This window comes from Nomascus leucogenys, chromosome 15 (assembly GCF_006542625.1).
Source record: "Nomascus leucogenys isolate Asia chromosome 15, Asia_NLE_v1, whole genome shotgun sequence".
NCBI lineage: Eukaryota > Metazoa > Chordata > Mammalia > Primates > Hylobatidae > Nomascus > Nomascus leucogenys.
Genome location: NC_044395.1, coordinates 19,212,761 through 19,238,445, shown reverse-complemented (window position 1 = coordinate 19,238,445; position 25,685 = coordinate 19,212,761). Strand labels below are relative to the sequence as shown.

The window sequence follows — 25,685 nt, the reverse complement described above, 5'->3', positions numbered from 1 at the left end:
AATAGATTAGAAGGCCCTGGGTTTTAGCATGAGCTCTGTCATTTGCTAAAGTCTGTAGCCTTTGACAAACCATGTCACTTCTCTAGGCCTCAGTTTTCTTTTTTGTAAAATATGAGTGTTGGGATAAAGGCTTCAAAGGCCTATGATCTCTAAAATCACATGCAAACGTTTATATCTATGTGCAATTTCTTTAGAAATGATTCAAAATATTTATCAGATCCTTAAGGGGGTCTGTAATCTAAGAAAGTTTACAAAACAATAAGGAATATTTGTTTCCTTCAAGCTCTAACATTCTAAGACTGTTTTTAAAAAATCCATCAATCAATGGAGCAGAACAGAAAGCCCAGAAATAGACCTACACTTATATAGTCATTTGATTTTTGACAAAAGTGCAAAAGCCATAAAGAGGGAAAAAAAAGTCTTTCAACAATTTTTTTTTTTTTTTTTCCTGAGACAGGCTCTGTTTCTGTCACTAAGCAATCCTCCTACCTCAGCCTCTTAAGTAGCTGGGACCACAGCTGCATGCCACCATGCCCAGCTAATTTTTTTGTTTTTTGTAGAGCATGGGTCTTGCTATGTTGTCCAGACTGGTCTTAAACCCCTGGCTTCAAGCAGTCCTCCTGCTTCAGCCTCCCAAAATTCTGGGATGACAGGCATGAGCCACCATGCTGGCAACAATTTTTATTGAAAACAACTGGATATTTATATGGAAAAAAATTTTTCCTTGGTCCCTACCATATATGAAAATTAATTTGAGATGGATTACAGACCTGAATGTAAAAGCTAAAACTATAAAGTTTCTAGGCCAGGTGTGGTGGCTCACACCTGTAATCCTAGCACTTTGGGAAGCTGAGGTGGGCAGATTGCTGGAGTCCAGGAGTTTCAGACCAGCCTGGGCAACCCGACAAAACCCCATGTCTACAAAAAATACAAAAATTATCCAGGGGTGGTGGCAAGCGCCTGTAGTCCTAGCTACTAGGGAGACCGAGGTGGGAGAATTGCTTGAGCCTGGAAGGTCAAGGCTTCAGTGAGCCATGATCGTGTCACTGCACTCCAGCCTGTGTGACAGAGTGAGACCCTGTCCTAAAAAAACAAAGGCTCAAGCCTGTAATCCCAGCACTTAGGGAGGCCAAGGCAGGTGGATTACTTGAGGTTAGGTGTTTGAGACCAGCCTGGCCAACATGGCGAAACCCTGTCTCTACTAAAAATATACAAAAATTAGCTGGGCGTCATGGCAGGCACCTGTAGTTCCAGCTACTTCGGAGGCTGAGGCATGAGAATTGCTTGAACCCAGGAGGCAGAGGTTGCAGTGAGGAGAGATTGAGCCACTGCACTCCAGCCTGGGCAACAGAGCTAAACTGTCTCAAAAAAAAAAAAAAAAAAAAAAGGGCTGGGTGCCAAAACCAGCCTGCCCAACATGGTGAAGCCCCATCTCTACAAAAAATACCAAAAAATCAGCCAGGTGTGGTGGCATGTGCCTGTAGTCCCAGCTACTTGGGAGGCTGAGGCAGGAGAATTGCTTGAACCTGGGAGGTGGAGGTTGCAGTGAGCCAGGATCATGCAATTGCACTCCAGCCTGGGTGACAGAGCAAGACTCCATTTCAAAATAAATAAATAAACAAACAAATAAAAGAACTGGCACAACACAATAATGAAAAGACAAACAACATTAACAAAAAAATGGGCAAAAGATTGAACAGATACTTCACTAAAGAAAGTTTACAAATGGCCAGTAAGTACATGAAAATATACTCAACAATAAGTTACCACTACATATCCATAAGAATGGCTAAAATGTAAACGGCAGCCAACATCAAATACTGGCAAAGATGAGGATTAACTGTAACTCTCATGCATTATGAGTTGCAGTACACAGACACTTTTGAAACCAGTCTGGTAGTTTTTTTGTAAAACTAAACAAACACCTGTCTTACGACCCAGCAATACCATTCCTAGTTATTTATCCAAGAAAACAAAGACAGGTATCCGTAAAGTGACTTGTAGAAGATTCATAGCAACTTGATTGATTAAAGCCCCAACCTGGAAACAGCCCAGGTGTTCATCAACAGGAGAATGCATACAAATAAAAGAATACCACTCAGCAGTAAAAGGGAACAAACTACTGATACATGCCTCAGTACAGATGAATCTCAAAAATGTTGCGCCTTACATTGTGAAGGAAGACTGGCACCGAGAGTACATACTGCATTATTTTATTTATATGAACTTCTGTAACAGGCAAAACTAATATAAAGAGAAAAAATCACTACAGTGGTGTGTTCTGGAGGACAGGAGTGGGGTTTAATTGGGAGGATCATGAGGAAAACTTCTGGGGTGATGGTTGTGTTCTACACCTTGATAGGATTTTGGGTTACACAAGGGTATACATTTATCAAAGCTCATTGAATGTTACACTTAAGATTTCTTTCTTCTTTTTGAGACAGGGTCTCACTTTGTTGCCCAGGCTGGAGTGTGGTTGAGCAATCTTGACTCACTGCAACCTCCATCTCCTGAGTTCAAGTGATTCTTCCACTTTAGCCTCCTGAGTAGCTGAGACTACAGGCATGCACCACCACGCCCAGCTAATTTTTGTATTTTTTGATAGAGATGGGTTTTTGGCATGTTGGCAAAAACTGACCTCAAGTGATCCAACAAAGTTCTGGGATTATAGGCATGAGCCACCACACCTGGCCGATACACTTAAGATTTGTGCATTTCATGGTATATAAATTTTTCTTTAACAAAAATAACCATAAACAAATATTGAAGACTAATGATTTGCATGCTGAAGTGTTTCAGGGTGAACTGCACTGATGTCTGCAATTTACTTTGAAAAGCATCCAAAAACATAAGTTAGATTGATGGGGGATATGAGAGATGGCTAGATGGTTGATGGACAGCTATGTAATAAATATAGAAAAATGATAATTGGTGAATCTAGGAGGTGAGTATATGGGTGTTCACTATACAGTTCTTTCAACTTTTTTGCTATGCTTTAAAACTTTCATAATAAAATGTTGGGAAAAATATCTGTTGATCTGAAACCAATAACTGACCAACCAAATGACCAAACAGCTAACCAATCAATTAGTAAGTCAGCTAAGACAGTATTCCCCAAACTTTACTCGTTTGGATACCCCTCACATCGTTATTTATTTAATAATGTATCTGAACGTGACTCATTTTTATTTTATTTTAGTTTTTTGAGACAGAATTTTGCTTTTGTTGCTCAGGCTGGAGTGCAATGGCGTGATCTCAGCTCACTGCAACCTACGCCTCCTAGGTTGAAGCGATTCTCCTGCCTCAGCCTCCAAAGTAGCTGGGATTATAGGTGTGTGCCATCACGCCCAGCTAATTTTTGTATTTTTAGTAGAGACAGGGTTTCACCATGTTGGTCAGGCTGGTGTCGATCTCCTGACCTCCCAAAGTGCTGGGATTAGAGGCGTGAGCCACCGTGCCCAGCCATGTGACTCATTTTTAAACTTATGTTCTACCTTAGCTTTATCCTGAGTAATAATATCTGTGAAATTAAGTGTCTTACATTAGTTATATTTATATAATACAATACACATTAATATATCTAAACGTTAACTTTAAAATGTCCACATATATGCCATGTACAATTATTTCACTTACCCTCTAATATGTGTATATCACATTTTAGAAGTTCTGATCTGTGTTTGGTGCTGTGGGGGAATTAGAAGTGAGTCATGTGGTCCCTGACCTCAAAGGACTCCAGCGCACATCCCATCAATCTGCAGAAAGAGAGGACAGACTGCGAAAATGGGACCAGCTTCAGGGCTGGACACAAGTGGCTGGGAAACGTCCGCAGCAGGTCTCATTCCCCGGGAGGCGAGGATGAAAATTACAGGTGACACATGGGTCAATGGCATGTCTCCTGACTGAAGACACACAAGGAAGAGACTCTTTGAAGCCTCAGGAGCAGACACTCAATTGGATAGCGCCTGGGATTTGGAGGTCTGCCATAGAGTCTGAAGAGAGGGGGAAAACACACGCAAACCACCCAATCACAGGGGCCCATGTGGATCCTCACCCACCCTCCACCCTCCACCTTCCGCCTATTCCACTCCTCTCGATTGTCAATTAAAATAAACAGCCTTGTATTCCACGGCCTGGCTTCAATCTATCTTGGCTGGGAGGATACGCACGGATTTGTGGCAGTGCCTGAAAGTCCTTGCTCAACCTTTTTAATATCTGAACAAAGCAATCAAACCCGATAAGATCTAGCGAAGGCAAGATCACTCTTCTGTCCCCGGGATGGAAGCTTATTAGTCTGTGGCCCACATCATCAGAGTTATTGTGCCATGTTAAATTTATTGGTACTATCTCACCTCATTAAATACTTAAATAGACCTGACAGGACAGAAAAACGGGCTTTTTAATTTTTTCCTCTCTCCAAAGGGAGCTGGTGTTTCCCATGTCCCAGTTCACCTCTGCTGCAGCTGTTGGCAAAGAAGCGAGAAAGCCTGGCCCTGCACAGGAGGTTCGGGCCGGCTGCGTGGCGGCTCCTAGGGTCCTCCTGACCCTGACCTGCCTTGGGCCAGAAGTGAAGAAAGCACTTTGGAGTGTGTGTCCGTGTCTGTGAGAAGGAGGCGAAGAAGAGGCAGAGGGCAACCATGGCATTTATCCTCTTTGCCAAGTTACCCAAATCTGTGTGACTTTTTACATTTTCTAAGAGAAACCTTGTCAGTCATTTAGCCAGGCCAATTGCCAGAAATAAAGGTCGGGGTCACTGAGGAGAGATAAAATAGGGAATGTGTAGGGGAGTATGGAAGTGGAGTGGGGGCGAGCTCACAGCAGCTCCCCGTCCATCCCCCAGCACTGGGGCTTGTGGTCTTTATTTAGCAGATAGCCCTGGTATCCAGGGTTGGATTCCAGCCAAGGCCAGGATTTCCCCAGATTCTGAGCTAGAGAACTTGGCAGGCTGGTGAAGCCTTGCAGAGAGCCACTAGCCTGAAGGTTTCAAACAAATTACAAATGATGAGAGATGGGAGTCAAAGAATGTGGATGTTGCTTGGTCCCATTTCTTTCTCCAGACCCCCTCATGACCATCCCCCAATTGTGTGTGTGTGTGTGTGTGTGTGTGTATGTATGTGTGTGTGTGTTCAGAGGGCAGAGTGCAAATTCAGCAACTGGAGAAACTTTGCAACCTAGAAAATATTCCTTAAACAGTTTCATCAGAAGTTGATTATTTTTTCTCATTTATCAAGCCAATTTTCTTCTCAGCCAAGGTGATTTGGGACACAGCCTCCCTGCATCCCCTTCCTCTCCTTATATCTCTACCTGCAGAGAAGATCTCTTTTCTCCAGCTGTTTCCCTCTCCCAGCCGAGGTCCTCGTTTGCACCTTGTTAATAAGGTGGGCAAAGGGCCAGGAAGCAGCTCTTGGGTGCCTTCCGTTCCTAATGTCCTAAATGGCCATGACACTGTGCTTAATTTCCGTTTTAGTGCAATGGCTGGCGGGACATCAGCGGGCTGAGACCCGGGTCCTGTGACAGTATCTTCAACCGCGGCCATCAGCCTCCCTGTAATTAGAAGCCACGTGGAGCCCGCTGTCCTGCAGTGCCAGAGCTCCGTGGACTTATGTAACTGTCCCCCTGTTCAGAGCACAGGCTCTTTACAAGCTCTGAGTCTCCCAGCGTTAAAACAGCTATAATCCTTTGCCCACCCTGGGAGGGAAAGCAGGCCATGACCAGATGGGTTATCTATGTGATCAGCTTAGAATAGTGTGGGGCACGTAAAACTCTGCGCTTGTGCAGAAAACCTAGATGGTTGACATTTACCAACTGGGGAGCGCCGCTCTTTAGCTCTTTATCTTTTTTGGAATGTTCCATAGTAGACTTGGGGAAGTGAGATGGTCAGAAGCCCTGGGTGGGGACTTCTGTTGCTTTCAGTGCACATCAAAAAATGTTAAGTAAGGAGCAAAATGGAATGTTAAGCATTGTGGTTGAGCTATGTTGGTAATGAAAGACTGCCAATCATGACAAGGGTTTTGGGAGAATTGGAAGTCTGCCTGAACATGTGGATATAAAAACCCAGTTTGGTTTGAACCAAACGGGGGTTTGGGTGGTGGGTGGGGGAGGGTGGAGGAGGTGATTAATTACTGCCTGGGTGGCAGTATTTCTTCATTTAGAACTTGCAGCCTCAATTATCTTTAATTACTTCCCTGGTGGCCTTAAATCAAGGGTGAATCCAGAATGGGGGTCAGCTGCTGGGGTATGTGTCTCAGGTGGGCTGGCAAATGGTGGGCAAGGGGTTAGAGGGTCACTTTTGGGCACATGTGGATGGGGCTATTTCAGATCATCCCTTCCCTCCAGGACTCAGTGATAGAACTGACAATAATCAAAACCTGAATTAATACTACCACAGATACACAGAGCATCTTCAGAGGAGTGCAGTGCCTTTTCTGTGTCATTGGTTTCTGTTTGTCTTCATTGACCCATTAGGAAGACCAGAAGGTGTGAGTGGGGACTCTCCTTCCCATTTTATGGATGGACAAAAGAAACCACGTATATCTATGCAGCAGGTTGGAGGCCATGCTTCTCCGCTTTTGTCTGAGCAATCTCCTCTCCCAAACCCATGGATAGGAATCACCTAAGGTGCTCATTAAATATACAGATTCCCACACTAGATGTATGGGATAGATGTATGGAATCAGAATTCTCAGAGGTGGCCAAGGTTTTCAATATTTTTAACAGGCTTCCCAAGTCCCCCTTATGGGACTGGCATTTGGGAACCACTGCACCAGGCATGTCCTTACATTCTAAGCAGGGGGAGACCAGCTCCTTACCTCCTGGAAGCCTCCTGATCCCTGTGCCCTCCTCCTCATTCTGCAAGTTTTCAAACTTGTCAGGGCTGGAGATGGTATTTTCAAAATCCAGGTCTCATTTGCGAGGCAATAAAAAAAAGAGAAAAAGTGATCTGAAATGTGGCAGGCTTTTCTTTAACATCTGCCTACTTGCCTGGGGGAGGATGAACGTGGGAGGTGTGAACTTATAGAGCACTATGGAAAGGGAGGTGAGCTCAGGTACAGACGTTCACTCTCCCATCTCGGAGCTTGAGTCACCTTATCGGTAAGATAGAGGGATCGGTCAGGGCAATCGCCAAAAGCCCTTCCTTCTTAGAATTCTAGGATTCTCCAGTCTTCAGGCCAAACTTATTCCCCCATGGCCTAATATCAGGGAAGAACATTTCAGCTTCTAGGTGTGTAAAAGAAGTTGGAGCACCTTATGTATCACTCACAGCATAGCCTGTTGCCTCCTCAGCACAACAGGAGTCTCTCTGGCCTCTCTTCCATCTGTCTCCCACTTCATCTCTCACTCCATCCCCATTAAACAAAGATGGGGTCCCAAAGCAGATCACCCCACCCCTTGTCCAAATAAAGCCCCTGAAAATCATCTACTGATCTACTCTGTGTTGCTCAGGACGTCTGGGCCATTTTCTGCTTTCATGTAGTCCTTTCTTCCCAGACTGGAGAATTTCTTTTAGCTTCCTACTCCATACTTGAGTGTCGGATCCCCGGGTGGCCCTTCTTAATTTATTGAATATAAATTATGCTCTCAGAGATAAATATCTCTTCCCTTCCTGCTTCTTATGATCTTATTGCCCCCAGCTCAAAATGCAGGACACTTTCTCTCAATGGAATCTTATGCATCCAAGTTCTCAGCTACTTCAAGTCATTAGGAAGAGTTAATTGGCAAGTTGCTGTTGTTTCTTTTAGCCTGGTTCCAATGCCAGGGGAATTTATGAGTTTTATCCCAGGCAGACCTCAAGGATGACTCCAGGGTATTTGGCCTTAAATAATAGAATTGCTATTCACAATTGACCATTGATTAGCATCTGCTTGTAGCTTCACAAAATATGGTCTTTGGGAGAAAAGCTGGAAATCCTGACATGACTACTTTGTTGTTTTTATTTTTTTTTTATGCTTTAAGTTCTAGGGTACATGTACACAATGTGCAGCTTTGATACATAGGTATACACGTGCCATGCTGGTTTGCTGCACCCATCAACTTGTCATTTACATTAGATATTTGTTCTAATGCTATCCCTCCCCCTTCCCCGCCTTCCCACAGGCCCCAGTGTGTGATGTTCCCCGCCCTGTGTCCAAGTGATCTCATTGTTCAATTCCCACCTATGAGTGAGAACATGCGGTGTTTGGTTTTCTGTCCTTGTGATAGTTTGCTGAGAATGATGGTTTCCAGCTTCATCCATGTCCCTGCAAAGGACATGAACTCATCCTTTTTTATGGCTGCATAGTATTCCATGGTGTATATGTGCCACATTTTCTTTATCCAGTCTATCATTGAAGGACATTTGGGTTGGTTCCAAGTCTTTGCTATTGTGAATAGTGCCGCAGTAAACATACGTGTGCATGTGTCTTTATAGTAGCATGATTTATAATCCTTTGGGTATATACCCAGTAATGGGATGGCTGGGTCAAATGGTATTTCTAGTTCTAGATCCTCGAGGGATCGTCACACTGGACATGACTACTTTGAATTCAACTGAAGAGGCATCTACTGATGGCCACTATGTTCCCATCACAGTCCTGGCCACTACAGATGCAGGAAGACACCAAGAGGAAGAAGACATAGACCCTGCCCAGTTAGTAGTGATAGGGTACAGGGTAGTTGTATCTGAAACATTCGGAGAAGCAAAGCACAGTTAAAAGGACCTTCAAAAGTTGCAACACTGAAAGTTTAACCCTGCCCTGTGGCAGGGTTAAGCTACAAGCATGCATTGTCTGCTTTGAACTCAGTATATTGGAAAATATTTCCTTTCCTCCCTGGGAAGGGTAGGGGGTCTCTCCAGTATTTTCATAAGTACATAGCAAGATTCAGGCTTTTGACAGTGGTGAGTTCTTCTTTTTTTTTTTTTTTAATGGAGGATACTGACCTTTGTCAATACGCAAAGATAGAGAGGTCTGTGTGCTAACGCAGGAGGTTAAGAAATCTGAGAATTTATGCCAGATTCACTGATTCCCTAATTCATTCCCTGATTCATGTATTGATTCTTTGATATACTGCCTGATAGATTAATGATTAATTCATTTATTTATTCAATAAACATCATTGGACTTCTTTATACAAGCTCTTATCCAAGAAAATCAAGCTGAATGTTTTTCTTCCTTCTGGTGTCTCTTTTCTTGGTTTTCTTCCAAAGCAATTAAGAGAAGGTAGAGAGAGGGGAAGATATCGAATTTGACTCCTCTGGGATACATACCCTTCCCGATGCCAGTCCCCAGAGAAAGAGAGGGCCTTGAATGTGGAGAGAGAGAGAAGCATCTTCTTGGCATCTGAATTCCTCTCCTTCCCTTTGTCTGCTTCTCCAGCCCTCTCCGCCTTCACTTGTTCCTTTGTTTCCTGAGTTTTTTCAGCCTGGGGCTGGGTGGTCTGGAGGGATCAGCTGCTCCGTTTGCCCCACAGGTTCCCCAGTCTTGCTATTCTGCCTTCTTCCGCAACAGTCTGGGGAGTTGGAAGCATCTGGTGCTCCTGTCTCCTGAGAGCCTTTTTAATATTATTTCATTTCTTTTAACCTTTATTAAGACAAACATTGAGCAGAGAACAGTCTATACTCCCACTAGAGACACTCTCCATTTTGATATTAAAAAACAAAACAAAACCTAAACCCACCCAACCTGAGGCCTGGAGGAGAGAGAGAGGAGAAAAAAAAAAAGGAAAAAGAAAAAGAAATATCCTAGAGATATTTTTACCTTCAAAGATCCATCACTGATTACTGCATATCACAGATACGTCTACAATCTCATCTTCTTACAATTCTCCGTGAAATAAGTGTAAATGGAAAATAATACCCCATTTTGAAAGTTCAACAAAATGTCTTTATCCACCAAATGTAGCCCCAGCTGTCTCATTTTCAGAAACAAAGCCTGATTTTAAATAGCAGCTCACCACCCAAATAAACACCGGCAGCTCTATCCAGCTCCACACGGCAGAGGCTGTAATTGACTTCCCAGGCTACATGGAATGGCCTTCTGTGGTGGCCAAACGCCCCAGCTCCAGCAGGTCTTGGGGGCCTTCCCTTTGTAGTGGGAGAAATCATAGACTTTTGTAAACATTTAAAGCTGTCTCTTCCTCACCACTTGGGGAGAGTCTCCTAGGTTACCAGCCCCCTTGGACTCCCCTTCCCACTGCAGACCTTAGCATGCATACACTGTCACCCCGAGCAAGGGATGAGGAGGTGAAGGGAAGGCTCTTCACTGTGGAGCCAGTGCCTGATTTCCACTTTGATAGACAAACGGCGTGTGACTGTAGATTGGGTTCCCCGCGGTGAATGGAAAAGGTGCTTAGAAACACAGAGGGGGAAAAGCTCCTACCCAGAAGGTTTAACCTCCTTTTCCTAACTAGCTCTATGGTATTGAGCAAATATTTGAGATTCTTGACTCCTCATTTTCTTCCAGGCTCCTGTCTCTGTGACTCAGATGTTCCATGGGAAGTTCAGTGTGTCCCAAACCAAACTGCTGCTCTTCTTCTGATCTTCCTCACTTCAGTTAGAAGCAACTCCGTCCATCCAGTTGCTTGAATCCTCTCTTTCTACTCCACCCACGTCTGATCTGACAGCAAAACCTATTGGTTTTACCTTCAAAGATAGCCAGAATCTGATCCATTCTCTCCACTACAGCCACCTTTTCCTAGACCCCTATCACTGCTCCTAATTGCCTTCACCTTTGCCCTGATCGAGCAGCAGAGTAGGGTGGGAAAAGCACAGAATCTGGAGCTAAACTGCCTCCATTGAAAACCTGGCGCTGTGGCTGACTAGCTGTGTGACCTAGGCAAGTTACTTACAACCTCTCTGTGCTTTCCTTTTCTCGGTGTAAAATGGGAACGATGCTAGGACCTACGTCTTAAGAGTTGTTGTGAGGGTTAAACGATTTAATATGCAGAATGGACTTAAAATGGTACCTGGCACATAGGAAGTGCTATGTAAGCATTAGCTTTTATTACTATTGGTATTATTCCTAGCACAGCCTCAGAGTGAACCTGTTGACACATAAATCAGGCCATGTCACTCCTCTGTTTAAAATCTTCCAGTATCTCCCCTGGGATAAAATCCAAAGTTGGAAAGGCAACAAGGCCCCAGGTGAGCTGACCTCTGGTACTTCCTCTGTTTTTATTCTGTTCCAGCCTCCTGGGCCTTCTCACTTTTCCTGGCACACACCAGGCAATCCCTTCCTTAGGGTCTTTTCTCTTGTCATTTCCTCTGCCTGGAACACATTTCCCCAGAGAGCCTCATGGTTTGCTCTCTAACCTCCTTCAGATCTATTCCAAGATCATCTTCTCAGGGAGGCCATCTCTGACTACCCTATTTAAAATTAAACCCAAATAATCTCCATTCCTTTTATTCTGATGTAGTTTCCTCCCTAGTGCCTATCGCCATCTAATATACTATTTTACTTATTTATTTAGTTTGCTCTCTGTCTGTTCTCATAAAGGTTGTAAGCCACATGAGTGTAGGATATTTTTGTCTGTTTGTTGACTGATATATTCCCAATGCTAGAATCGTTCTTGGCACATAATAGACACTCAGTAAGTATTTATTCAATGAATAAATATAAAGACAGTTAAACCTGATGATCTTGAAGACCTCTCCTTTGAGGTTAACGTTCTACAATTCTTTACCTGTGTATCTTCTTATGTGTGGAATAGAGATGTTTGCAGTTATCCCATCTAACAGAGGTTAAATGACTTTTTAGGAGCTGCAGGAATGCTGGTAGCAGAAACAGTTCCAGAACGTGGATCTTGTGACGATGATTTCAGTCCTCTCCCTTTCTCATTTAGGCTCTGCTAGCCCTGGATTGATTCATGTTTACTAAAAGGATGGACAAACAGACTCCCTTCATCCTTGGGAAGTGGGTAGGAGATAGAAAACGAGGCTGGTCTGAGGAGGAGCCTGGAGTCTGTTTGACAAGTGTGAAGCTGATGCAGCCAGCGCCCAGCCGTGATTGAAAGGGTTCATCGGTGCTTATGCTGGTCCATGAATCACCCAGATGATTCAGACGCTGGGAGGCCTGTCAGGGGAATCTCAGATGGAATTGATGTATCAAGGTGTCGCTCTCTCTGAGCTGTTTATCGGAAGTGACACCAAGGGAGATTGACAGGCAGTCACTGGACAAATAGGTAGATCACAGGCTCAGAGAGCTCCCTGTGGTACCTGTTGTGTGAGACAGGAGCAAGCCTCCACAGCGGCTCCTGCAAACTTGGCCAGCAGGCCCATTGCAACAGCAGGCAGGAGTAGTGTTCGGTGAACAGAAGTGATCCAGCCTCAGGACCTCACGGCCACATGGGGTGGGCGATATTCTTATTTGTTTTTGTCTTCCGCTTTATTTCTTTTTGCCCTATCAGAGAGCCAGCTGGATCACTCCACATCATCCCCTGAGGTCACCATTAAAGGGGCCCAATGGCTATACAGAGAATGTGGGTAGACCAGAACCCAGTGGGTCACCGAGCTGGGGATGTGGGGTCCCTTACATCTTCTGAGACTTGCACCAACCTGTCCACTTCCCACCAATGCAGTAATGATGGTTAATGGTTATTAAGCATTTGCTTCATTTCTGTTCAGCCGTTAACATGACTTAGATTATTTTGCCTTCCCAACAGCCAAATGAGGTAGTGGTTATATTCCCCATATTTGAAGCTAAAGACATGAGCCTCTCAAGGTTAAGTTACATGGCTAAACATTGACAGTGGTCGAGCCAGGATTGCAATGTAGGTGTCTATTACTCAAGGCCTCAGTGTTGACCCCTAAGCTTCACTCCATAGAAGGTCAGAGCCAGGCCTCGTTCCACTACTCAGCCAAGCCTTCCAAGTGCACCCATGAGGCATTTTTCCATTACTTTCCATTACTCCCAACACAGATGCTTAACCAAGCCCAAACCCATATTCCTTCTAATCCCCTTTCTCAAAGGCTTTTTTGTGTGTGTTTATGTGTCGAGCATAGTGCCTGTCTCACAGCCAACATTAGATGAATGTTTGTTGAATAAAGAGATGACTTGGCTGGGCATGGTTGCTCACATCTATAATCCTAGCACTTTGGGAGGCTGAGGTGGGAGGATAGCTTGAGACCAGGAGTTCAAGACCAGCTTGGGCAACATAGTGAGACCCTGTCTCTCTATAAAAAATTAATAATAAAGAAATGACTTCTTTAGACCACATCTCAATGCCTTATACCTGTTTTCCCTATCCCAAGTTTGTCTCCATACCTGTTTTCCAATCCACATCTCTCCCCACTTTCAAAGCCTAATTTATTTATATTTGAGACAGATCCACGCTCTGTTGCCCAGGCTGGAGTGCAGTGGCATGATCTTGACTCACTGCAAACTCTGCCACCTGGGTTCAAGTGATTCTCATGCCTCAGCCTCCCAAGTAGCTGGGACTACTGATTTTTGTATTTTTGGTAGAGATGGGGTTTCACCATGTTGGCCAGGCTGTCTTGAACTTCTGGCCTCAAGCAATCTGCCAGCCTTGGCCTCCCAAAATGCTAGGATGATAGGTATGAGCCACCGTGCCTGGCCTTGAAGCCTAATTTAAATCTTCACATTCTTCATTTGATTATAAGTGTACCTTGGTGCAAAATGCAAGGGACGACTTGACAGAGGATAATAAATGCCTTAGAAATATGTTTATCCTTTGGCTCAGTGCTTTTATTTCCGGGAACTTATCCTAAAGAAATAATCATACATGTGCATAAAGAGCTAAGCACCAGAATGTTCACTCAAGCATTGTTTAAGGTGGCACAAACTGGAAATCTCTGAAATGTCCAATAACAGAGGACTGGCAAAATTCATACCTATTCTCTTTTACAACCATGCAAGAGAATTCTTAGCAGTCATTAAAAATAATGAAGATATATATCTATTGACAGAAGAAATTAAGTGAAATAAGTAGGTTATAAAATAGTACACCCAGAATAATTTGATTTTTATTAATATTTTATGAATATAAATACATGTATCGAAAAATGTCTGGAAGGGCATAGATCAACCTGTAGAGAGTGGTTATGCTCATGTAGGGATTATGGCAGATTTTTATTTTCTTCTTTTTATGTATTCATTTTCTAATTTTCTGCAAAGCACTTGTTTAAAAAAGAAAGAAAAAGGGGATGTTATCTAAGAAATATTTCCTGATTACCTCTCACCTTCCTTAATCCTTCCTAGATCTGATGCTGCCGCTGCCTGGCACTGTTTTAGCATGTGTGCTATTAGATCAATTGTAAGGGCCTAAGATTGTTCCCATAGGTGATTTTCATTCCCTTTATAAACTCCTTGAGGGCTGGGGTCCTCTGTTTAATTTTTTTTTTTGATACGGAGTCTCATTCTGTCACCCAGGCTGGAGTGCAGTAGTGTAATCTCAGCTCACTGCAACCTCCACCTCCCAGGTTCAAGTGATTCTCATGCCTCAGCCTCCCGAGTAGCTGGGATTACAGGCACCTGCCACCATGCCCAGCTAATTTTTGTATTTTTAGGAGAGACAGGGTTTTACCATGTAGGCCAGGCTGCTCTCAAACTCCTGACCTCAAGCGATTTGCCCATCTTGGACTCCCAAAGTGCCGGGTTTATAGGCATAAGCCACTCGCCTGGCCCAGTTTTTTTTTTTTAACTGCAGAATTTAGTATAGGATGTTGTTCACGGCAGTGCTACATTTTTTCTCCCCTCCCTGCCAGCCCCCATCTTTTATTCCTATGAGGTAGACAATAAAGAGAGTTGAATTCACCTTGCCCTTGGGGAAGAAGGAAGATGAAGCCATTTCCCCCGGGCTGGGCAAAGGCCCAAATTAGCCCGTGAGGCCAAAGGCAATAAATAATCCCCGGACCTCTAAGGTCAGGCCCTGCCTCCTCCGCAGCCACCCTGACCTGCATAATGGGACCACAGGCAGTTATGATTCATGCACACGCTGCCTGGGCTCCTGCCAGCCCAGTCTGAAGGAGCTTCACAGTTAGAACTGGATAGGCCTAAAAATATGGCCCCCCAAGGACAGCTTGGGCCATGCTCTGGGGAGCCTGGTGGGGCCAGAGGCCTAGAGAGAGTTCTTAGAATCAGGACTGGAAACAACAGGGCTGATTCAGCCCTCTCCTGTCTGTGCAGCTGGAGCCCCAGGGAGAAATCAACAGCCATAACCCAACCAGACAGAGCAAAAAGAAATGAGTTTAAAGCACCAGAAGGAGGACTTAGATAATAATAATGCAGTGAGTGGCTTGGGCAGCAACTGTTGCAATAATATTACCTCCCATTTGTACAGGACTTTACTGTGCACAAAATGCTCTTACATATATTATCGTATTTGACCCTCACAACAACCCTGTGAAATAGACAATCTTTGCCGGGATTTTCAAGTGAGAGAGTTTGGAACTCAGAGAGATTAATCAATTCACCAAAAGTCACACAGCTAGTGAGAGGCCAGGTCTTTTGACTTTACAATGCTAAAAGGAGATCTACCTGAATGAACCAGAGGACATACAGAGCTAAAGAATAAAGAAATTTCATAGTTATCTTTTAAGAATAGAAGACTCCCCACTATGTTTGGAGGAAGTTCAGATAGAGAATCTGGCTGGGGAGGAAATAAAATGACTCCCCAAAGCCTCAAGCTTATACCAGGGCAGGTGGGAGGGCAGAAGGGCTGTGCCCATGAACACCAGAGTGTATATTTTGCCTTCAAACACATAACCTCCTAGCACAGTGACAACAGAGACTTGGCTTCTATTTTTAGACACCAGTGGATGTGGAGGATGGGGTCAACGATGGAGTTCTCAGCTCAGCCTTTAGACAAGACCCTCCATGGTGCAGTGTGTGCATGAGCAGAGGATGTAAGGAACTAGGGTGCAGGGAGAGTCAGACTAGTACTTATGAGATCTCAGGAAATTAGAAAGAAAAATAAATCTCTTGAGTTTGTTTTTGTGAGCTCCAGAGGGGGATGGCAAGAGACTCAGCTGGGAAAAGCCAGCCAGGAAAACAGCTGCTCTGCCCATTCTATGAATGAAGAGGATGCATCCCATGGGCCTATTTCCTCGTTATAGAGAGTTTCCAAGGCAAGGCCTGAGTGAGGGTTTTTTGTTGTTGTCATTTGTTTTGAGACAGGGTCTTGTTCTGTGACCCAGACTGGAGTGCAGTGGTATGACAATGGCTCACTGCAGCGTCAACCTCCCAGGCTCAAGTGGTTCTCCTGCCTCAGCCTTCCAAAGTGCTGGCTGGGACTGCCGGTGTGAGTCACCATGTCTGGCCCTGAGTGGATTTTCTCCTTGCCTCACCTTTCATTTCCTTCCCAGTGGAGTGAAGAGGATTCTCCAGGTTTCTCAGCCACCACAGTTGGTATCCTTACCTCCATTAGAATTATTCCTACCCTGTGAGGTGGTGAACTGGCTTGATGGGCCTCTCTTCCTGGGCTTTGTGAGCCCCAGGAATGCTGCCCAGCCAGCCCCAAGTCCTGGTCTGCATCATCTTTGCCTTAAGAAGGATGGTGCAATCCTCCATCCCTTGGCCCCAAGTGCTCAGACAACTTTGTTTCAAGGAGCATATTCTGTTCAGAGTACAGGCAGAAAAACAGAAACCACTCTAGGCATTTCAACAGAAAATATTTTATACAGGGGATTGGTTAAATGGAAGGAAGCAGTCCTTACCTAGGTCTGGATGAACAATGAGGAGAACCTGGGGTTACCAGAACCTAGAAGCTCCAAGGAGGAACCCTGCAGAGCTTGGAGCTACACCTCAAAGCTGGGGGTGCTGTCTGGGTACTGCTGCTGCCTCTGAAGCTTGAAGGAGGGGCCCCAAGGCTCAGAGTTCTGAGGTGTGACCCAGCTGCTGCTAATATCTTAGGAGCTTGGGAAGGGGCTCTGTGGAGTGGGGACTCAGACATCCAAGAAGGGGGCACTGCCTGGCTGGTGCTGTGACCTCTTGGGGGGCGTGCAGTGAGGCGGGTACTGGGAGAGCCAACGAAGCTGTCAGTTGGAAGCAATTACTGCTGTGGAGGCACAGTGCTTCTCTCCGGGCACGACCCTGGCAGAAGCACCAGGCAAATAGGGAGCAACAAATCCTTTCTCATCTCCTCCAGCTTTCTAATCTCCCTCTAGCTCCCGCTAGATGCAGAACCAAGCAGGAGCTAACAGGCAAAGGAGAAATGCAATTTGTAGCGTTCCAGAGCCTGTGTCCCAAAGCAAAACAGAGAAAGGTGGGGCATCCTCTGATTCCCGGAGGATGTATTCATGGTGGGTATTTTCCAGACAGGCGTAAGGAACCTCAGAAGGGAGTTTGGACTCTTTTTCAGCCCACGCACTTGGCCATCTGTTTGAGTCTCTATTGTCTGATCTGTCAGTTCTTCGTTTTCTACGACAGGTCCTGGGGCTTTTATACACTGCTTTTATTTATTTTTTTAAAATGCGAAGTTGGGACCACATCTCATTTTTATCCCTTTGGGGATCATCTTGATCCTCTGCTCCTTGCCCCGAACTGCACAAAGCCCACTTCCAAGTGATAGGAAAAAGGGAGATTCAAATGTCAAACACTAATAGCAAGATATTATCAATGTAGGCCTGTGATTGTGTCATATAAAAAATAAAATACACACCAGTTAATCAAAGCACTACAGACACTTTTAAGTAATCCCACTTTGGCTTTGCATAACTCCATACACTGCCGGCAGCGCTCTTGTCTACCACCAGAGACCATAATATACATCAAAAATTCTCCTTTAAATTTATTTTCAGTAAAGATTGGTCTTTTGAACTGAGGCAGTGGAGGCTTAAGGGTACAAAATCTCTCTCGCCTTTTTCTCTCTCTCCCGTCTTTCTCTGGTAGGGCGGTGACTCTGGGGCAGGGGAAGGGAGCAGCAGTGGGTTCCACACATCCTGTTGAAACTTCTGTCCCTTGCGTGGATCAGTTCCTCTCATCTGCCACTTGATTAAGTCATTAAAGCAGGAAGGTGAAGAAAGGTTGAGCTGCAGCAAAAGGGAGAGAGAGACAATTCCCTCCATTTGCTTGGGAGAATGCCTCCAATTGCTGGGCCCAAGGATGGTCTTGAACTACTCCAGCTGGGATGACACAAACTTAAGGCTTTCTTAGAATCCTAGATTCTGTGACATGTACAACACTGGGTGCTTAGGGGCACCGATGACAACCCCACACCATCGTGGAATCATTTCTTGCTGCCCTCACCAGTGGGACAGTGAATGAGATAGCCTTCCCAAATCATAGGGGGACTGTGGCAGGTCAGGTTATCATGAGAGACAGTATATTTTAGTGGCTAAACCTTACTCCTAGGTTTGAATTGGAATTTATTACTTAATAGCTGTATGACGTGATGTCAGGGATTTTTAAAATTGTGGTTAAATATACATAACAAAATTTACCATTTTAACCTTTTTTTTTTTTTTTTTTTTTTTTTTGAGGCAGGGTCTCACTTTGTCCCCCAGGCTGGGCTCAAGTGATCCTCCCACTTCAGCCTCCTGAGTAGCTGGGACTACAGGCACATGTTACCATATCCAGCTAATTTTTTTTTTTTTTTTTTTTTTTGTATTTTTTGTAGAGACAAGGTTCCTCAATGTTGCCCAGATTGGTCTCAAACTCCCGAGCTCAAGTAGTCCACCTGCCTCGGCCTCCCAAAGTGTTGAGATTACAGCGTAAGCCTCCGCGCCTGGCCCATTTTCACAATTTTTAAGTGTGCAGCTCACTGGCATTAGGTATATTCAGATTGTTGCACACCCATCACCACAATCCATCTCCAGAACTTTTTTAGCCTCTTGAATTGAAATGTTATACCCATTAAACACTAATTCCTCATCCCACTCCCCACAGCCCCCGGTAACCACCATTCTACTTTCTGTCTCTATGGCTTTGTCCATTCTAGGTATGTCACGGAAGGGGAATCATATAGCATTTGTCTTTTTGTGCCTTGCTTATTTCACTTAGCATAATGTCCTCAAGGTTTGTCTGTGTTGTAGCGTGTGTCCTTGATGTCAGTCTTTGCTCTCATATACTCTGCTCCCTTGCCCTGCCTCAAAATGAAGAGTGGGCTCAGTGAAACCTATAGGGGGAAAAATGAGAATATATCCATAGACTCATAGAGGTGAAGGGGATCTTAAATGTCATCTGATTGTACCTCCCACCATTGGGAGACATCCTTACTGTCAGCTCTGAGTGGGAAGGTGGACTGATAAGAGTGGTAATCCTCTATATTTTTTAAGTAATTTACATTTTTTCCTGAGATGTTTCTATCTGTGATTTCACTGGATCCTAACAACAATTCTAATGTAGGTCCAGGCAGGTCTTATTTTCCTGTTTTACTGAGAGGGAAACCAAAGCCCAGAGGTAGAGTTGAATTTGCTTCTGAACAATTGTGATGGAGTCTCTTGTTTTTAGTCTTCCATCCTTTCCCACAGTAGCCCAGGTTTGCAGACCTGTTTCTATTACATTCTTTTTTTTTTTTTTTTTTTTTTTTGACAGAGTCTCACATAGTCGCCCAGGCTGGAGTGCAGTAGCACGATCTCAGCTAACTGCAACCTCTGCCTCCTAGGTTCAAGTGATTCTCCTGCCTTGGCCTCCTGAGTAGCTGGGACTACAGGTGCGTGCCACCAGGCCTGGGTAATTTTTGTATTTTTAGTAGAGATGGGGCTTCGCCAGGTTGGCCAGGCTGGCCAGGCTGGTCTTGAACTCCTGACCTCAAGTGATCCACCTGCCTCAGCCTCCCAACGTTCTGGGATTACAGGCATGAGCCACTGCACCCAGCCTCTATTTCATTCTTTATCCAAGGCTCACATTCAGGTGAAATTTCCCAATTTTCTTGGAGTTATCACTTCAAAACCCCAAGTCAGCTATATGAGCCTTCTAGATCATGTCCCAGAAAAGGAAAGGTGCTGCCTAGGAATTGTCATATTTGAGCTGGGGTGAAGCTAAGAGCTCAGAACAGGGGGACCCACTGCACTAGAGATTTCACAGCTTCATGAAGGCTACCATCTTGGGAGTTGGGAGATTCTTCTGGCATTTGAACTAAGTCCCTTCTACAATAATAATGATTGTCTTCCCTTTTATCCTGATATCAGTGGAAGCAGAGAGGAGTAGCTGCTGTCAATTACGCTACACCTATACAAGACAAATTTCTCACCGAACCTCCTTGCCCTTGGCTGAATCACCCAATCCTGAACTTCCATGGAGAAGAGAGAAGTCCATGGCCAGGGATTTTCCTCATCAGCTGCTCCTGACCACAGTGTTGGGGTTTGAGTGCTCAAGGTGCCCCCAAGGAGCCATCCCAAGGGTATTTTCCCTAGAGGTCTCTAAGAGTTGGGTGAAATTTAAGAAGAGCCAGCTGCCTTCCATCTGCTATCCCCGGGGTCATGTGCCCCCAGATGGTGCAGGATGAGTGGGGGCAAAGGGCAAGGGGGAATATGTCAACTGGAACATCACAGAAGTCTAAATAAGGACTGTTCTGTTTGCCATCCATGTCTTATTTTTTGATCTCACTAAAGGAATACAACCCTACAATAAACACTCCAGCCTTACATAAATAAGCACCAGCTAGCAACTGCCTCTGTAGCCAGCTCACTGGATTCCTAAGATTAAGAACACAGGTATACCCCTCAGAAGATGTTACAGTTAGGAACTATAAAAGTCATCCACAATGAAAGTGATGAGACACTTGGGTGGGCAGCCAAATGGTGTTGGAGTGGGGTCGGAAATGGGGTAAATGCTACAGAAACAGCTTCCCTGGGGATAAGAAAGCCTAGGAGAAATGCTGGTTTCTGAACAGTCCAGATGTAGGAACAGTTGAAACAATCTTATTTGGGCTTGAGCAGCCAAAAGACACTGGAAATCCAGGTCTGAGCCTCTGGAGCTTTCTTTTCAGCTGCCCCAGCTGCACATTCCTGAAAAGCCAACACTTGTGCGAGGCATCTCCCAACTCAGACATGAGTCACGCCAGCTTATTTTAAGTCCTGACCTCTTCCCGGGAAGGGACGCCGACATGGAAAGCCACGTGCTGTGAAGCGACCCTGGGCCCCGGCCAAGGGAAACAGAGGCCCCCCACAGCTTCCTGACAGTGTCCTTCCCAGAAGCCCAGTGTGAGCAAGGGCCAGGAGCAGCTGTGGGCACTCACGCCCCTCTCCCTTGCCAGGGCGGAACAGTGGGCCGCACCATACCAGCAGCTCTTGTGCCCACCGTGATGCCGCTGACGGCTGGGGCAGGGGGTGCCAGGCAGGGAGGGAAACCCTGTGTTCTCCTCTTCCCAGGACTCTGGCCTTGGTTTTCCAGTCCACACCAGATTGTCCTGAAAGGCTACTGCAGTCCTTTGGGGATAAATGGACAGAGGGAGTATGAAGCCCATGCTCTCTCAGCCAAGTGTATTTAAGCCTTTTAATAATTCATATCCCCATTTCCATACACAGCCCCACTTAAAGAGGGATCCCAGGGAAACCTAAAAGCTTTTCTGATTGCACCAGCTCATCCAGCATCTTCATAAAAGGTTCTCAACTGGCCTCTCAGAATCGACGGCAGCAATGCTTATGAAGAAAACTAATAGTTCCAGCTGGTAGTCATTGAAAAGTCACTTAATATTTCTCAGTGCAAGGAGCTCAACTTAATGGGACACAATGTTTTTACCCTAAGCAGTTGGGAAGAAAAACCCTTGACATCATATTAATAATGTCAAGTTTTATTGGCTCTTCCATTTGACATGATATTAAACTTTTCAGACTCTATCTCGACTGAGGTACAAGGTTGTTAAAATGTGGACAGATTGGAGTGCTACAAAAATGTGGCATGGAAGAAATGCCTGTCCAGGTGAGTGGAGAGAGATGGAAAGCTGGTGACATGGGGCTTAATAGATAAATCTACTTTGCGGAAAAACTCTTAGTACGTCACCTCCTTCCCTACACTGCCTTCTTTCTGAGACCAGTGATGCAGGTACCTTAGGGGAAGATGGGGCTTCAGAACTCTACGGCATAGGGTTGTTTATTGTCCTCTGCAAGTCTAGTTTTCTGGACAGAAAAAAATGAAGACATCATGTTGAGACAGATTACCGTCTATGAGCATAGCTTTGCTCCATAGCGCCTCCTTGGGGCAGAAAATTCCCTGGGTTCCTCCTTTTTTTTTTTTTTTTTTTTTTAGAAGGAGTCTGGCTCTGTCGCCCAGGCTGGAGTGCAGTGGCGTGATCTTGGTTCACTGCAACCTCTGCCTCCCGGGTTCAAGCGATTCTCGTGCCTAAGCCTCTCCAGTAGCTGGGATTACAGGCATGCACCACAATGCCCAGCTAATTTTTGTATTTTTAATAGAGAGATGAGGTTTCCCCATGTTGGCCAGGCTGGTCTCAAACTCCTGACCTCAAGTGATCCGCTCGCCTTGGCGTCCCAAAATTCTGGGATTACGGACATGAGCCACCATGCCGTGCAACTCCCTGGGTTTCTAATAATAATAATAGCTAACTAACATGACCTGATGCAACCATGTGGCTGACACATGCTAAGTACTTTCCCATGTTTACCCCTGTTGGATCCTCACAAAAACCAAAAGAGTTAGATGTTATTGTTGTCACCATTGTCCGCATTTTAAGAAAGAAAACTGAATGAAAGAGGCATCATATGATTTTCTAAGTCTGATGGCTAGTAACAGACCTGGAAATCCTATTCAAATAGGCTATAGCCTGAAATTATATGCCTACCACCCTTCAGTATAATGGGAGCCATCGTGAAGATGAAATATGTCACATGTGCAAAGTCTAGGGACCCCAGCCTGGCCCTTGGACCTCTCCCTACCCTGGGCACCCGTCCTCTTTCACCATTTTCACTGTTGGGGACTGACAGGCAACCAAGAGGGAGATTTCTCCAGCAGGCAGTCAGCACTGACTTCACCTGTCAGGCGCAATGCCATAAATAACATATTTTAAGCAAAGAACACCCCGGCAACCCAATAATGCATATCTAAAGCCATTTTGACGTTGCAGAGATACAATAATACTTTTATGCTTTGTTTAAAGAAATTGTTTGCAGCATATTTGTAGTGAAATCACTCCAAAGAGTTTATTTGGGATGATTGATTTATAGGAATCCAGCTCCCATACCCAGAGGATGACACTTAAATCATATCTTCTTTTCATTTATAATAAGGAACAAAATGATCATATTTTGACAAGTCTGATCATTTTGGGGGTTGAGCAGGTTCCCTCAGTGGGCTCAGTCTATAGCTCACAGAACTGATAGAATATTATGTCTCATTAAAATCAGCTGCAGCTGTTTCAGATGGCTGCCCCAAAGAAAACAAAGCTGTTGGCAGTTTATCCTAGAGTAGTCAGTCTACCTACTGATTTTTAAGAAGGGGCCAAGTCAGTTGTGCTTGCCAAAGCCCATCTTCCCTGGGTTTGAACTTAGAACATCTCCTTAAAACAGACCGGCCCCACCTAGGGCTGACATCACAAGTCTTTCTGTGTCCTCTGTCCCCCCTTGATGCTGTGACACTGCTGCAGCCTCTGGCCTTCTGACCCCACAGAGGCTGTATCCCATTTCCAGGACTAATGGGAATCTAAACTGCCCAGGCTTAACGGGGAGGGTGACATTTGCTGTTTTTGGCACCTGCCTCCTCACTAAACCAAACAAGCCGGTTTTGTAGTTCTCATTTGTTTCCAGATTTACAGCTGGGGCAAAAGCCGCCTGTGTCACATCCCCAGAATCTGTGCTGTTATTTCCATATTTGTGTTCAGCTCCTGAGGCTGGGCTTTGGGTCATGCTGAGCAAAGTCTGCCTTCTGCCCTGTCTGAAAGTCTCCTTTCACTCCCCTACAAACGATGGCAGGACTCCTCTGCTGGTCTCCCCATCAGACTGGGGCCCAGCCTTGTACCGCTCCCACTTCTTGAGAAGTGAGTTCAGTCTGTGACAGCCACACAGTGAAAAGACCAGAAAAGTTCTCCTGGAACAAAACCTCACCAAGTTCTCGGGGTCCATGGCAGTCTGTGTAAGAGTAGTACAGTGAAAGAGCTTCCTTCTCTCATCTCCCTCTTTCATCTTCCCTAATCCCCTCCCCTCAACTTATCTTTTTTTTTCTCTCTGCCTCCAGCCCCCCTCCTCTTTCTATTCACTATCAAGAACAGCCAATTTAGCGGGTGGCCACACAGTTCCAGCAGAAGGCCCTGGGATCAGTGGCTATGGGGAATGGCACAGCCAGAAGGAGAAATCAAAGATGAAATGAGCATTCGGATCTTGCTTAAACTGAAGTTTAGCACCCTCTATGCATTATTCATGTGTGACATCGTCACCCTCTTCTCTACACTCTCCACTGAACTACAATGGAGCCCTGAATCCTCATGGCTTTGAAATAATTTGCACAATGACACTGATCTATCTTCAACCCTGCAAACGCCCCATACAGGGCCAAGTTCTGGTCCGGCTCAGGTACAGGTGCAGGTCAGTTCAGCATGAAACCACAATCATACCCTTTTGGCAAGACACATCAAGGAAGTGGGTAACGATTCACATTTGGTGTTTAGCTGTTGATACCTGTACCAAATGGTCAAAGTCCTAAGCAAGCAACGGGTCTTGATTGGATTGTTTAAAAATATGAATTATTGACCTTGGGCAAGTCGTTAGATTTCCCTGAGCTTTGATGTTCCGTCCCCAAAACTTGGAGTCCATAATGACTTCCTTCCAGGGATGCCGTGAGGACTGAATTAGTTAATATGTATATGTGGACATGCTTTGTAAACTATAAAATACTGAATGAGTATAAAAGCAATTTAAAAAGGCTGAAGTGTATTAGGCATTCACGATGTGCTTGCCATTATGCAATTGGCACTTACTTGCTCATTTGGTCTTCACAGAAATCCCCATGAGGTTGATACTATTATTCCCCCTCCCTTTTTTTTTTTTTCATGTCAGGCGGGTAATGTGCTGACGTTGTAACAAGGTTTGAAGGAGGCATACTCACACATGTGCCTGAACACCCAATCATCTCGCTTATGAACTACAAAAGGACCTCCCCTTTCCTAAGATGAGGAAATTCAGGACACTCAGAGAGGTGGTTAAGGGAAGTCCAGAGCTGAGATTCTAGTCTAGGCTGTCTCTTCCCTCCCACTCTGCAGGTACCCATTCCAGACTGAGGAGCAGGTAACTCTCCTGGCTTTGTGCAAAAACACAAATATTGATTTACCAACAAGTCAAATATTTCCCCTCCTCGGAATGCTCCTAAGCTGGAGGCAGTTGGACATCTTGGGCCTCTGCTACTTCATTTGCACCAGTTTTCCGTTGACCTGAATGGGTGGGCCAGTGACCATTTGCAAGGTTGGTTGGGAAGGGTTGGCTCTCAGCTTGGGATTCCTGGAACAGGTGCACTTGGGGGCCTCCTCCTGGCCTCCACCTCTGTGGATCCCAGGGCCAATCTTTTGTCTCAACCCATTTTCTCAGGAACTCATCTAAGGGAGCTACCCACTGGCGGGAGTAAGCTACCACCTCCAAGGGCCAGCACAGAACTTCGGGAGTGCTAATTGTGAAGAGAAGGGGGTGTTATGAGAGATCGTCCCAGAGGATTACAGCGACAGGACACTTAGCCCACTTCACAGGCACGAGTTTGGAATAATTACCCAGGGCAGATTCTCTGAAAGAGGAGGTAAGCTGGCTAAGGCTCTTAGAAGGCAGGCCTGATGACATTGTTATGTATCAGTCCAAGGCTTAGGACGCGGCGGGGTCA

The 25,685-nt window shown here is 45.1% G+C and overlaps 1 non-coding gene across 1 annotated transcript; it reads right to left on the bottom strand.

Annotated features, from left to right (window-relative positions):
- Window positions 1–24,871: 24,871 nt before the first annotated feature.
- Window positions 24,872–24,974, bottom strand: LOC115830568. The gene has a single exon (XR_004026116.1). It is a non-coding gene; the product is annotated as a small nucleolar RNA U13 (small nucleolar RNA).
- Window positions 24,975–25,685: the final 711 nt, after the last annotated feature.